The following is a 9,534-nucleotide window of genomic DNA, read 5'->3' as shown; positions in this document are numbered from 1 at the left end:
AAAATTGCTGTCGCCGATGAAAATCAAATCAAGTTATTTGAAAAATGACCTGTTACAAACGAAATCTGTATGTAATTTCTGATGTATACATTTACTTCGCAGATGCAGAACACGTGTATTGATGACAGTGATAAGTAAGCATGTGACTTAGAAAGGAATTAAGTATTGCATACATAACAAAAATAAAGTAGCATATAGCATTCAGGAGGACAAACAAGCATGTTCGACACGAAACAACTCGTTTTAAGAGCTCAGAAAAAATAACGGTTTCATGAAAACGGACCCAGGAGCATCTTGCATGTACAAAATGCAACCATTACATTAAGGCCTTTGGTCATTATTGGTTGGCAAAAATGTCACCAAATGATTCATTCGTATCACAAGAACTCACTTAAGACGCGCCTTAAGTCGGTTGATCGGAAAATTAGTGTTGTATTTAATTATTAAGTCGATTTGATTAGCAAGTTGCCTGGAAGGTTTTTTTTCCACAATCATGACAGCATAGGATGAATATGTTATGTCACTTTTAACACTAACATTACTACCTGATTACTCTGGGTGCTTTTTTTGTTGATAAAGGAGCTACAATTTTTCAATAAAGTGGCTTTACCGACCATCGCCGACGGATCAAATATAATATAATTATTACAAAATGTAGCGTAACCAGAAGCAGTACACAATATTTAATATGGAATTGAACAGAGATGTTATGTTGCATCTATCCGCACATGCAGCAAATCATCAAGGGACAGTGTCGAGTAGAAGCACAGAGGCACTAAATTTATGCATGACGAACCATTAACATCATCTGGGAAATGGGGAAAGAATAAATGCTACCCATAATGCATTGCATTATTCCACCCAAATTTAGAATATGTATAGTTATTATGCATATTTCAGTCAATTATTGGTAAGGGGCCAGTGGGTAAACTTGTGTCTTGTATGGTGACATAAAACATTGTAGAATTGCGCTCGAAATCCGGTCGAAATCCATGCACCCCTATGGAAGACATGGCCTTATTATCCCACATAGAGGGAGTGTATTTCTAATGTAGCCACCCATTCAGATAACCTCATTTGAAATTCACACTCCCTGTGTGAAAGATTAAGGTTATGTCTTCCATAAAGGGTGTATGGATTTCAACTGGAATAGCCCATTTCGGTGAATCGGTGATACAGCTTAGTCTCTTTCAACATACATGGAATATTACTTTAAAGTTTGCAAGGTGTGTTCTTCTCCTCCTCGGCAGTTTTTACACTATTTTATTCAATGTCTCTAGAAAGCGCTTCACCTAACGTTACTTTCAAAGGTCATACACCTTGGGATATGGTGCAAATGTGTTAGAATTGGCTACATTTCACAGCATGCTTGCTAAATGCATCATTGGAAAGCCTTGTATCAACCTCAGGTTGAAAACACAGGGTGTTAAATCTAGTGAATAATTAACAGACTTTTACATAGATCATGAACATTGTGTATCAAAGAAGGGTTTGGGTTTCAAGAGTGTTCGTCTAGGTTGTTGGCTTTATGTTGCAAAATGATACTTTCTTGATTCTCTATAAACATGGAAAAAGGTGGATATAATTTCCGTTTTCTTTGCCTTAATTACACACGTATTTGTGCATCAATTTCGCCATCAGCAAGTCATATTTTTTCTGATCATTTCTGTGATCCAAAAAAGAAAACAATCTTCCACCAAGGATGGTTCTAAAAATCTAAAAAGTGGCATTATGAGGTTGCCGATTGCAGTATCAATCAGACCACATGGAAAAAGGTGGATGTAATTTCCGTTTTTTTGCCTTAATCACACACGTATTTTTGCATCAATTTCGCCATCAGCAAGTCATATTTTTTCTGATCATTTATGATCCGAAAGGTGCCATTATGAGGTTGCCGATTGCAGTATCAATCAGACCACCATCCTTTAAGAAGATTTTCCTTTACTCTTACTTCAAAACTCGTTGAATTATTTATTACAAGACAGCACGCGCCAAGATTCTTATGGTGTACGTTTTGTAAATACGAAAAAGACCTTTGTACACTTTGTCATATGATACCAAAACATTGATGCATAAATGTATTCTCTAGAGTCGCTAGAATGATGCACGATTTTATTGACCAATGAGAGTAATTATTTCTTCTTCCTCCAGATAGTACGATCTCGTTTATTGGTTGAAGATGAATCGTTCGGCACAAGCGACTGGAGTTATATATCAGCTTGGCATGCCATGTATGGTTGGTAAAAACTTTATAACTGAACTAAAGCGATCAAATTTGGTCAATAAATATAGAATAATATTGTAAATCTTTTATGTCATTAAGTATCTATCCGATACCCTCTGACAGTGGTCAATGGGCTATTGGAAAGCCAACGAGATAAATAGCACACGTCGCTTCTGCCTCGACGGATGCTTAAGGATAAAATTAGAGCTTAATTTAATCGTAATACCACTTTCAGTCATACGATGAAGTGGGGGTTAATGGTGTACTTATATGCGCACCTCTGGGCAATGACGTGACTTAAACTTGAGTACACTAGACATGTAAACATAAAGCAGCCCGGGGCAACATTATCAAATGAATTCAGTATTATCATTTACATTTTCTTCTTGTCTATATCGAGTATGCTGAACTGTGCATAACTTGTGAGTATTAATAAGATACGGCTTAAAGGGATATTTCACACGAAGTAAAAACAAGAAGCCAGATTGCATACATTAAATACCGCTTGTATGAGGGAACAAACCAAGAGATCGATAAACTCTATTTAAAGAAACATAGTTTTGTAAGGGAAATTATGGGTTAAATTTCGATTTCGTTTTTCGTGATTATGCTCATAGATAAATCATTGATGGCATTTGGATCCACTCCCGGTTTCATTACATATGGACGGAAGAGGACAGCTTGGAAGGAAATGAGTTATACCTAATCGAACTTTTGTGTTTGTTCCCTAAAATTAATAATTTAATAACACAGAATTTGCCTGAACACTAAACAAAATTGTTATTTAAAGCAGTGGATAAAGTTGGTTGTCTATCATCGTGGACGAAGTAGCTATCTACTGCTGATATATGTGTGGATGAAGTAGCTATCTACTGCTGATATCAGTGGATGAAATATATAGCTATTTACTGCTGATATAAGTATGGATGAAGCAGCTATACTACTGCTGACTTAGCTATAGCTGATACCAGTGTTGATGAAGTAGCTTTATCTACTGCTGATATCAGTGTAGGTAAAGTAGATATATCTGCTGCTGATATCCGTGTTGATGAAGTAACTATCTACTTCAGATATCATTGTGGTTGAAGTTAGCTATCTACTGCTGATATTAGTGTGGATGAATTAGCTATATATTGCTGATATCACTGTGGACGAAGTTAGCTATCTGCTGCTGATAACAGTGTTAATGAACTACCTATCTACTCCAGATATCATTGTGGTTGAAGTTAGCTATCTACTGCTGATATTAGTGTGGATGAATTAGCTATATATTGCTGATATCACTGTGGACGAAGTTAGCTATCTGCTGCTGATAACAGTGTTAATGAACTACCTATCTACTCCAGATATCACTGTGGATGAAGTTAGCTATCTACTGCAGATATAATTGTGGACGAAGTTATCTATCTACTGCTGATATCAGTGTTGATGAAGTAACTATCTACTGCAGATATCATTGTTGTTTAAGTTAGCTATCTACTGCTGATATTAGTGTGGATGAAGTAGCTATCTATTGCTGATATCACTGTGGACGAAGTTAGCTATCTATTACTGATATCAGTGTGGGTGAAGAAGCTATCTACTGCTGATAACAGTGTTAATAAAGTATCTATTTACTACAGATATCATTGTGGATGAAGTCAGCTATCTACTGCTGATAACGGTGTTGATGAAGTATCTATCTACTGCTGATATCAGTGTGGATGAAGTACTTATCTACTGCTGATATAAGTGTGGATGAAGTAGCTATCTATTGCTGATATTAGTATTGGTGAAGTTAGCTATCTACTGCTGATATCTCATCGGACGAAGTTAGCTATCTACTGCTGACACCAGTGTGGATAAAGTAGCTTTCTACTGCTGATACCAGTGTGGATGAAGTAGCTATCTACTGCTGATACCAGTGTGGATAAAGTAGCTTTCTACTGCTGATACCAGTGTGGATGAAGTAGCTATCTACTGCTGATACCAGTGTGGATAAAGTAGCTATCTACTGCTGATATTAGTGTGGATGAAGTAGCTATCTACTGCTGATACCAGTGTGGATGAAGTAGCTATCTACTGCTGATACCAGTGTGGATGAAGTAGCTATCTACTGCTGATACCAGTGTGGATGAAGTAGCTATCTACTGCTGATACCAGTGTGGATAAAGTAGCTATCTACTGCTGATATTAGTGTGGATGAAGTAGCTATCTACTGCTGATACCAGTGTGGATGAAGTAGCTATCTACTGCTGATACCAGTGTGGATAAAGTAGCTATCTACTGCTGATATCAGTGTGGATGAAGTAGCTATCTATTGCTGATATTAGTATTGGTGAAGTTAGCTATCTACTGCTGATATCTCATTGGACGAAGTTAGCTATCTACTGCTGATACGGTGATACCAGTGTGGATGAAGTAGCTATCTACTGTTGATACCAGTGTGGATGAAGTAGCTATCTACTGTTGATACCAGTGTGGATGAAGTAGCTATCTATATAATACTGATATCACTGTGGCCGAAGTTAGACACCTACTGCTGATATCAGTGTGGATGAAGTAGCTATCTACTGCTGATATCAGTGTGGATGAAGTAGCTATCTACTGCTGATATCAGTGTGGATAAAGTAGCTATCTACTGCTGATATCAGTGTGGAAGAAGTAGCTGTCTACTGCTGATATACAAATCTAAATATACTTTTTGATTATGGCCAGCCGAAAGTAGTGTTTACTTCTGTTTCTGATCGCTTCGCCCGCATTTGTCACGTTGCCCTCACAAATTTTTGCCCGATTAGCCACTACTGTGTATCAAAACCAATTTCTTGTATTTTGTGTGAAATATTAAATATAGGCCTACGTGTGTAATATACATATAGATATTATGTATCCTAATGCAGTGTATATTTTGGACACTGTATAATGTTAATATGTGTTGATGTATAATAAAAGTGAAGTGTTATACCTATATACCAAAGAATAAAATCGAAACACATATTTCTGAAATAATTGTGTGTATTTGCAAGGTAAAATAGAGTCAAAGCACTGTTATTACTATTAAAGGTGCGTGAGCAGATGGATAGCCTCATCCCCCATTTTTCCTCATAAAAACTGACGCACGAGATTATGTTTCTTTTAATAAATGGTGTGAACAAAAACGTGATTTTTATACACGTTTTTTTGCACTCATATCAAAATTGCTGGAGCATTACAACTCGTACAACTTTCAACTGAAACAATTTCAGATTTTACACGTACATTCGCCCACACACACATCTTCACCCCTTAACAACTGTATATTTATATTCTATAGAACGTAAGCAGTACCTTGATTGAGAAAATAATACCGACAATCCGCATTTTCGCAGTTGAAATTCATCACATTGAGTTTGTTGTCAGCAAGGGCAACATCAAAGCAGACTTTCCTGTCTCGGGATGTTCTCATAAAAATAAATTAACGTCATCAGTATCATCATAGTACACACAACGGGCACACAATACAACCCCCCACCCAAACCCCCACATACTTAGGTCTATAGAACGTGAGAATTCAATTGGATGAACAAATAATATTCCAATCCATATTTTCGCAGTTTATATTCATCGCATTGAGTCTGAGTAAGCTTTCCTGTCTCGGGATGTTCTCATAAAATAACAAAAAGTAGCGTCATTATAATTATTATCATGTACACACAGACGTGGTGTACTCGGACACTCCTCCCCTCCCAACACATACCCCCACATTTCTCTAACACAGAAGACATTGGTGCCAGTATTTTTTCGCGAGGGGGCGGGTGTGTATTGGGAAGAAACACGAAATTGGGGGGATATAAGAATATTTTACATTTCCCCCTAAAATGGTGTCTTTTCGTTAATTTTTGTTCTGACAGGTGAGCCCTTTTTTGTTGGGGAAAGGAATACTCTCCCATGCCCACCCACTGGCACTACCACTAAAAGTAGACTAAAGTGGAAAGTTTTTAATGGTAACATGTTTTGACTTTATAATTTCAGAAATATAATGATGATATAAACCTTATTATTTACCATGTCCGATAATGAAAATTGAAAAGGTCATAACATGTGTTGTGTATCAAGTTAATTGGAATTTGATCACCTGATGAATGAAAATGTCCTTATTTTACGATTTATATTTTCGTGAATATGAAAGCGATGAATATTTTTGATGCTGATTAGTTTGTCGTATAGTTATTTTATTGCAAAGAAAGTTACAGCATGGGGGAAAACTGGTAAGTACAGAATACACAACCTCCTCCCCTCTCCATTTTACCCTTAAATGCTTATTTCAGCAGCTACACATCATGATTATATATTCATGAGCTTTTCTTGGAATTAAAATAATTCTGTGACGGTAGATTTTGCGTAGGTAAATAAATAAATAAATAAATAAATAAATAAATAAATAAATAAATAAATAAATAAATAAATAAACAAACAAACAAACAAACAAACAAACAAACAAACAAACAAACAAACAAACAAACAAACAAACAAACAAACAAACAAACAAACAAACAAACAAACAAATAAATAAATAATTTAGTTACTTAGGGAGGGCGAGTTAGCGCAGTGGTAATTCCCTCGCTTTGCAACACTGAGGTCCCGGGTTCAAGCCCCGGCGCGGCCCAAGGACTCATGTGCACTTGGTTTATCCCGATTCCATACTCGCTCTCGCAGGTTTTCTCCGGGATCTCCGGTTTCCTCCTGTATCGAAAAAATCGGTGATTAGTTGTTTGGTTATCAAAAACGTCCTTCACCCAATGGAATTTGGGGAGCTGCACAGATAATTGGTGGATGTTACAATTTAAATGCGGATAGGTGTGCACCGTTCGGCAGCAACCTAGTTGATGCGATCTGATTGTGACGATTCACCATTGCAGCGAAATTACAGCGCTGTGAGTCCTCTAAGATCTGGAGAAAGGCGCTTTATAAATCCAAAATTTTATTTTATTTATTTTTTTATTTACTTAATTAATTAATTAATAATTCACTCAATTAAATACATAAAAACAAAAAAGTAATTTACCAAACCAAAATGTTAAATATGTCATGAAATTAAATAGATTTGAAATAGACGAGCTACGAAATAACTGCTACATGTCAAATTATGTATACCCACAAATATTGGATGTCTAGCAAAATACAACAATAATTAAATTTTGCTTGTGATAGACAAAAAGATACACGTAAATTATTAATGATGAATATAGAAATTATTTCTGACATAGCATAATAAAGTAATCGAGTCTGAAAGGTTCAAAGTGTTAAGTTCAGACCAGATCACTGTAAAAGCTTGTATAGCCTATGTTGGCCAACCAGAGAATAGGATAAAGATGAAACTAACACAAAAGCACAAATTACAGAATTTTACTTTTACAATTGGTTGGGGTGTGGGTCGTTGGTTTAAAGACAATGGCAACAGTACCAAGAATGGTCCATGTTTTTGTGCGACATCACCAAACAGTGGGTGAGATAGTTAACATTTTTGGCATTGGGGCAATATTTGTGGCATCATGATAATGATAACTCACTATCCCACTGGCACTCCAACATGACTCTTGAAATAAACGCTTTTCTATTTTAGGCACTGGCATGTGGAATTAGGATATTTCTTAACTGTGGGTGTGAGTGTGTGGGGTTGTGGTGGTGGTGGGGGTGTTTGTGGGTATGTGGGTGGGTGTGGAGGGTACATTACATGCCATTTCAAGAGACAAACTTTGTAAGCAAACAGAAAGCAATTTTTGGTTCCAATTAGGAAAGTATATCCTCCCTAATTCAGGCAAATTATGTTTTGAATAACACTTCATTCATTACTTGCAACAAATTTTTTTTTTTTAATAAAACACTCTTAAAGGGGCATTTCGTGATCCACAGCCTCATCCCCCCACTTTTCTCAAAAAAAGTTGAGATTTTTATATCACTGGAAACCTCTGGCTACATAATGTTTATGTACAAAATAATGTTTATGTACAAAATATTTCTTGCAGATTAATTCGTTTAGCAAAGATATCGTGAAATTTGAATTTCGTTCTGGTGCACCAGAACGAAATTACAACGCATTGTCTATGGAGCAGTGTAATACACATAATCATGCATAACTCATGAACGCAAAAATCAGAATCAACTGAAATTTTAGGAATAGGTTTTTTCGTGGATATCTAATGAAAAATGACATAAATAGAGGATGCTAGGATCACGAAATACTCCTTTAATACCTGTGCTGGTTGAGAATTGAACAGGCAGGTAGGTTGTTTTCATCAAGACAAGCATTGCCACAGAATGTTTTCTTTCCCCATTACCCAGACAGATATTACATGTTATTACATTGGGTCCAATTTCTGTGGCTCCTGGGGTTGCAATTTCCTTCAATATGTCGTAGAGTATTATTAACGTCTACTTGGTAATTATTTGTGGTCTAATTAACTCTGTTGTCGGAATATAATATCCATCCACAGGCTGTATTGTGTTACAGGTAATCCATAGGAATCATACATGAACACAAAGATCATCATCATTGTTATCAATATCATCCTCATCTTCATAATTCTCATTATAACTTAAGGTGATAAATGTTGTCATCACCATCAGCACTGTTGTCATTGCCATTATCTTTATTTTATTCATTTTATTAATCATCTTCATAATCATTGTTGTTGTTGTTATTGTCATCATCATCATCACCATCATCATTGTTGTGTAACACTTAGTCACACATAATCGTATGATTATTCTCGGAGATCACAAGATTTATTTATCAATTTAGATTGCCATGGCTTTTCATCCCAGCTGCATACACTATGTACTTATCATTATAAGATTTATAGAGTTTACTTCGAAGACTGTTAAATATAAAAAATACTAGTATCAAATTTTAATAATTTGCCATAAAATTCATATTATATCACGAATTTCAATAAATCAAAATTATTTGATATGAGAAGGACATTCCTCGCATTCAGAATGAAATTCAATATATCTGATGTGCTCTCAGGTCCCACAGAAATACTGTGCAAAAGTTGCTATCAGATTCCTTAAATTGAGTTCTGTCCTCAGTTTCACATTGCCATGTACATGTGCCAAAGTCACTGACCAACTGTGTTTCATAGTCATGGAATTCATACTCAGTAGTAAATTCACATACAATACAATGAGGTGACATTACCGGTAATAACATCTGACCAGTCTCCAACCCTGCAGCTTATATGTGTTTTTGTAGGAGATATCCTTAAACTTGAATTACACAATCATTGTATTACTATTAGGGTGACAGTATGATAAATCCTTTCGTGATCCACAGCCTCATCCCCCCACTT

The sequence above is a fragment of the Amphiura filiformis genome, chromosome 11, assembly GCF_039555335.1.
Source record: "Amphiura filiformis chromosome 11, Afil_fr2py, whole genome shotgun sequence".
NCBI classification, from domain to species: Eukaryota; Metazoa; Echinodermata; class Ophiuroidea; order Amphilepidida; family Amphiuridae; genus Amphiura; species Amphiura filiformis.
The sequence above is the reverse complement of the archived record's forward strand: the minus strand, read 5'-3'. Positions refer to the sequence as shown.